General features: G+C 44.1%; 1 pseudogene; it reads right to left on the bottom strand.

Annotated features, from left to right (window-relative positions):
* Positions 1-3,917: 3,917 nt before the first annotated feature.
* Positions 3,918-5,281, bottom strand: LOC124231512 (elongation factor 1-alpha 1-like; annotated as a pseudogene).
* Between the last annotated feature and the right edge of the window lie 774 nt (positions 5,282-6,055).

The following is a 6,055-nucleotide window of genomic DNA, read 5'->3' as shown; positions in this document are numbered from 1 at the left end:
CAGCTCAGGAGAGGGAGGCCAAATGTTGTCCAGAGCTAAAAAGGCTTATTTTTAGAAAGCAACAAATGGTGGTTTGTTTATAGAGCTGGCACCAAAAAGCCGCATCAATAGCAGAGAGCCGGCTCGCTGAGGACTGCGAATACCGGGGCTGCACTAGAAAGCTTTTGTGGGGAAAGTTTGGCCCAAAAGCCTACGGAAGGAGGCCTTTAAGAATATGGGTGCAGAACTGACATCCGTGCAACAGCCCATCCAAGGTCAAGGGCGTCGATCAAGTGCTGTAGCATCTCCTCTGCCACTGGTCCCACGGAGGAGCCTCTCACGGAGGAGCCACCCATGGGGGCATTTGACCTCCCAGCCTCCCATTTTTTCACATCTGCAAAATGAAAAAGTTGGACTCTGCAGTCCATTTTGACTCCAAAAGCCCATAACCTATTTAAATTAGACGTAGGATTTCAGGAAATTGGGCTAAATCTGTACTGCTTCCTTGACACTCTCTAACGTTTTCTTAAATACGAGTTTTCGTTTATTTTTAGAATGTGCAATCAGTTTGCTTATATGTGATTCATATTTTACTCTTCGTAAAAGAAGAATGCAGCGCAAGCAAACTTTTGGGGGTTCCTGGAGCATTGTGAATGACTGAATTCTGATCCATGGGAGTTTTCAGTGGGAGATTTCCCAAGTATTCAAAGTGGTAAGCTCAGTTTCTGGAGGAGGGTGTGGAGTCCACCCTGGGAAAAGGGACACTGCCTCCTCGCTCGGAGACTGGAAGGTGCTGGCCTCCCGTGGAAGCCCTGAGGCTGCTTCTGCTGCCAGTGACTCACTGCCTTCAGCAAAAACTGCAGGGAATCTGGCCCCCCCTGAGCCCTCCCTGAGAGCGAGGGGCAGTTTGCTCCAGAGACCCCAACCCCCTCTCTGCCCTCTTGTCTTGTCCTTGCTTCCCCACCCAGGGGGGTGGGGTGGGGCAGGCACTCTTCCTACCCAGTTCTCTGCGTTCAGAAAGGAAAGTGTGCCAAAGGAAGGAAGGCTCTGAAAGACCAAGCTTAGCCTGTCAGCTGACATAACCCACTCTGGCCCACTCTGTCGGCCTCCTCAGTCCTGGCTCATTTCCTCATCCTCTTCCTCTGTCCAGAAGCATCCCTGGTTCTCAGCCTTCTGTGACGTGCCTGAGTTCTGGGGCCTGGCTTCCCTCCAAAATGCCAGTCAAATCTCAGCTCTTCAAATCCTCAAAGGCCTCACACTATATAACCTTTACTTTTTTAAAATTACTTTTCACTGTGGCAAAATACACGCAACATAAAATTTAGCATCTTAGCGATTTTAAGTGGTTAAACGTATAGACCACATTGGCTTCTCTCGTGACTTTGTCTCTCCCAGAAGGAAGAAAAGAGAAGGGTAGTCATGGATTTGCCAGTTGGTCTCCCTTTGGTCAACAGTAGTAAAACCCTTCAGCAAAGGTCTCTGGGCGGTGAGGGAGAGGCTGGCAGGCTGAGGACTGTGGGGCACCCGTGCTGGGAAGAAGAGAAACCTGGAGCTTCCCCCAAGGGGGATGCACTGGGACCTGTCAATGGCGCCCTCTGTAGGTGAGAATCTTAATTTATGTCTTAGGAATGGCGACCGTGGCCCATGAATTTGGAAGAGCAATTTTTTTATTGTGATAAAGTTTACTATTTTAATCATTTTTTAAGTGTACCCTTCAGCGGTATTAAGTACATTCATGTTGTTGTGTAACCATCACTTCCCTCCTTCTCCAGAACCTTTTTCATCTTCAAAAACTGAAATTCTATTCCCTTTAAACTATAACTCCCCATTTCCCCCTCCCCCCAGGCCTGGCAACCACTGTTCTACTTTCTGTCTCCATGAATCTGACCACTCTAGGTCCCTTATGTAAGTCTAATCATATAGTATTTTTTCTTTTGCGTCTGGCTTCTTTCACTTAGCCTATATCTTCAAGGTTCATCCACATTGTGGCATGTGTCAGAATTTCCTTCCCCTTTAAGGCTGAATAATATTCTGTTGTACGGATATACCACATTTTGTTTATCCGTTCACCTGTCCATGGACACTTGGGTTGCTTCCACTTTTTGGCTATTGTGAATAATGCTGCTTTGAACATGGGTATACAAAATTTTTTTTTAATTTTTAATAATCATTCCCAAGGGAAAGCTTAAAGCTACCAAAAAGAAAATAAACCCAAGTCTATTGAAAGGAATTCAGAATCAACGAAAGTGAGCTCCGATTAAGGGCACAGAGCAGAGCTTCCCAAACTTTCTCAGCTCAGAGCACCTTTAGTGTCGCAATGATTTTTCACAGTGCCCGTGGGGCAAAAAAAAAAAAATTATTAAATAGCTAGACCCAAACAACTAACAAATATCTATGTTATAACAGCTAAGTAGCTGTTTGAAAAAAATACACGTTCATTGAAAGAAAGAGTATTTTAATTTCATTCTTAACCACAGTCGTTTACTAATGGGGTAGGTGCACCTGTTGGACATGTTGCTCTTTCTCCAGCCTTGAAATTAGACTGGACACCACCACCCTCATTTTCTGTTCCACGTTGATTTTTCTTGCTACTTGCTTTTTATCGCAGTGACCACTGAAACCCCAGCTTTGTGAAACTATGGCATCATTGAAAGAAAAGGAGCACAATCTAATGTTGAAACGGTGAACTACCTTGAGTTAGTTAGCAAGAGATGTCAGGAATTGCTGTATTTCCTTCTACTTATAAAAACATTCCCAGGCAATCTGTGAGTTTCTTGTGGTGCCCTGGGCTCCTTGGCACCCAGTTTGGGAACTGAAAATCCAGACAATTCAAATCCTGCAAAGACCTCACCGTGTCAACAAGGGCTTCACAAACTGTTCCAGGTCAACTTTCCAACTGACCTCATGTTTACCGCTCTGGGCCTCCCTCCACTGCCCACACACTGGCCCTTCTGCAGTTTCTTGACCTCTCTGATCATGTTCTCACCTCAGTGCCTTTGCATTTGCTGTAGTTTCTACCTGGAACACTCTCTCCCCACGCTTGGCCCTGGCTCTCCTCCCTAACTTGTTCAGGGGTCTGTGTTTCCTGTCCCCCCAACCACCCTCACCTACTTTACTCACCTCCAGAGCACTCAGGGCCACCTGCCTGCCATTCCATCAGTCTTTCTGCACCCTAGGAGGTGGTTAGCCCAAAACAAACCTCTGAAAATATAATTATGTTTGAAATTAGTGGTCTCAGATTACTTCAATCGTAAGGAAGCAAAATTGTAGTGTTGCTGCAATTAAAATGTTAACGAATGCAAAAGGAAGTAAACTGAATAATAAAGACCAAAGAAAGTAAAGGAAATAATGCAAATGCACAAAATTGTCACAATTGAATCTAGCAAGCCAGGAATACTCAGAGAGGAGATGTCAAATGAGGAGAAGATGACAGTGTTGTGGCACTGGCACTGGGCTGCTTCTGGAGACCTCGAAATCCAAATTGCTCCCGGACATGTGAGAAATCAACTCCCCCTCTGGAGGGAGGAAAGTCAAAGTCCTGTTGCCAAAAGGCAGCGCACAGCAGGCTGGGAGGGCTTTGTGGCTGTGCTTTGTAATCTAAAACATCATCCTTTTCCCATTGATTTTTGGTGCCGCTTTTTTTCCTCCTTAAACTTTGTTTTAACGGATCTCAAAGTTCTGCAACAGATTTTTGGTCGTTTCCATTAACAAGTGTTGATTTTAAAAACTAATAACGTAAAACTGCCACACACACACACACACAGAAACAAATGGTCCACAAAACATTCTCCCTTCCTTCTGGAGGTTTTACCATGCATTCTTGTCATTAACCAGTCTTTTACTATTAAACTCAAATGGTCAATCCAGACAAATAGTTCTGAGACCATTCTTCCACCGCTGATTAAGATGACAGGGGTGGCAAATATTAGGGATAATATTCATTTAGCTTTTTGAGCCTTCCGGACAGACTTGGTGACCTTGCCAGCTCCAGCAGCCTTCTTGTTAGCTGCTTTCATGACAGCCATAGTAACTGCCTGTCTCATGTCAGTAACAGCAAAGTGACCCAGAGGAGGACTGTCACAGAAACTCTCAACACACATGGGCTTGCCAGCAATCATATCAACGATGGCAGCATCACTAGATTTCAAGAATTTGGGGCCATCTTCCAGTTTCTTCCCAGAACAGCAATCAATCTTCTCCTTCAGCTCAGCAAACTTACAAGGATATGAGCTGTGTGACAATCCCTGACAGGCGCATATTCAGCACTGATTTCACCTGGATGATTCAGGGTAGTTACTTGAGCCGTGAAGCCAGCTGCTTCCATGGGTGGGTCATTTTTGCTGTCATCAGCCACGTTGTCATGATAAACATCTTTGACAGACACGATCTTGACATTGAAGCCCACATCGTCTCCAGGAAGAGCTTCTCTCAAAGCTTCATGATTCATTTCAACAGACTTAACTTCAATTGTAACGTTGACTGGAGCAAAGGTGGATTTGAGAACACCAGTCTTTACCCATCCCATAGGGACAGTACCAATATCATCAATTTTGCAGATGACCTGGAGGGGCAGACAAAAGGGCTTGTCAGTTGGACGAGTTGGTGGCAGGATACAATCCAGAGCTTTAAGCAGCATGATTCCACTGGCATTACTATCTTTATGGGTGAATTTCCATCCCTTGAACCAAGGCATGTTAGCACTTGGCTCCAGTATGTTGTCACCATTCCAACCGAAATTGGCACAGATGCTACTGTGTCGGGGTTGTAGCCAATTTTTTTAATGTGGGTGCTGACTTCCTTAATGATTTCCTCGTATCTCTTCTGGCTGTAGGAATCCATTTTGTTAACACCAACGATTAGTTATTTCACACCCAGTGTATAAGCCAAAAAGGCACGCTCATGGGTCTGCCCATTCTTAGAGATAGCTGCTTCAAATTCACTGACACCAGCACCAACAATCAGGGAAAGCACAGTCAGCTTGAGACATGCCTGTGATGATGTTTTTGATAAAGTCTCTGTGTCCTGGGGCATCAATGATGGTCATTTAATACTTGCCAGTCTCAAATTTCCACAGGGAGATGTCAATGGTGATACCATACTCATATTAACCTTTCAGTTTATCCAAGACCCAGGCATCCCTTCAGGATCCCTTCTCCAACTCAGGAGCCTCCTTCTCATGTTTTTCGATGGTTCATTTGTTGATCCCACCGCATTTGTAGATCAAATGGCCAGCAGTGGTAGACTTGTTCAAATCTGCATGTCCAATGACAACAATGTTGATTTGAGTCTTTTCCTTTCCCATTTTGGCTTAGATTCAGCAGTGGTTTTCACAACACCCGTGTTCTCGTGGCAAAAGTTGTGAAAAAGTGGTACCATCTTTATCATATATCAAGTCCCTATATGTGCATGTCTTTGTTTGGCTTTGAATAAACTTTTTATTTTGGTGTAATTCTAGGTTTACAGAAAAGTTGAAGAGAGAGGGATTCTGTACATCTTCATCCAGTTTCATCTAATGGCCATATTTTTCCTGCTTATATGGTGCATTTGTAAGAAATAAATTGGAAACCAGCATTGGTACGTTGATATTAACTAAACTCCAGACTTTATTTCTATTTCACCAGTTTTTCTCCTAGGTCCTTGCTCTGTTCCAGGATCCATTTCAGGGGATCACAGGGCATTTAGTTGTCATGTTTCCCTGTTTCATCTGGACTGTGACAGTTTCTCAGTTTTCCCTTGTTTTTCATAACCTTGACAGTTTTAAAGAGCACAGGTGACGTATTTCGCAGACAGTCCCTCAACTTACACTTGTCTGATGTCTTTCACATGATTGGGCTGGAGTTATGAGTCTGAGGAAGGATACTGTAAAGGCGAAATGCACTTCTCATCATAGCATGTCAAGGGCACACCATAGCAACAGAGCTTATCATTGGTGGTGATAACCTTGATCATGTGGTTAAAATAGTTTTTGCTGTGTTTCTCTGCTATAAAGTTACCATTTTTCCTTTTTCATACTCTAATCTTTGGAAGCTCATCACTAAGTGTACACAGGGGAAGGAGGTGGGTGTGTATGAATTAA

Source organism: Equus quagga, chromosome 21 (assembly GCF_021613505.1).
Source record: "Equus quagga isolate Etosha38 chromosome 21, UCLA_HA_Equagga_1.0, whole genome shotgun sequence".
Classification (NCBI taxonomy): Eukaryota; Metazoa; Chordata; class Mammalia; order Perissodactyla; family Equidae; genus Equus; species Equus quagga.
The sequence above is the reverse complement of the archived record's forward strand: the minus strand, read 5'-3'. Positions and strand labels throughout refer to the sequence as shown.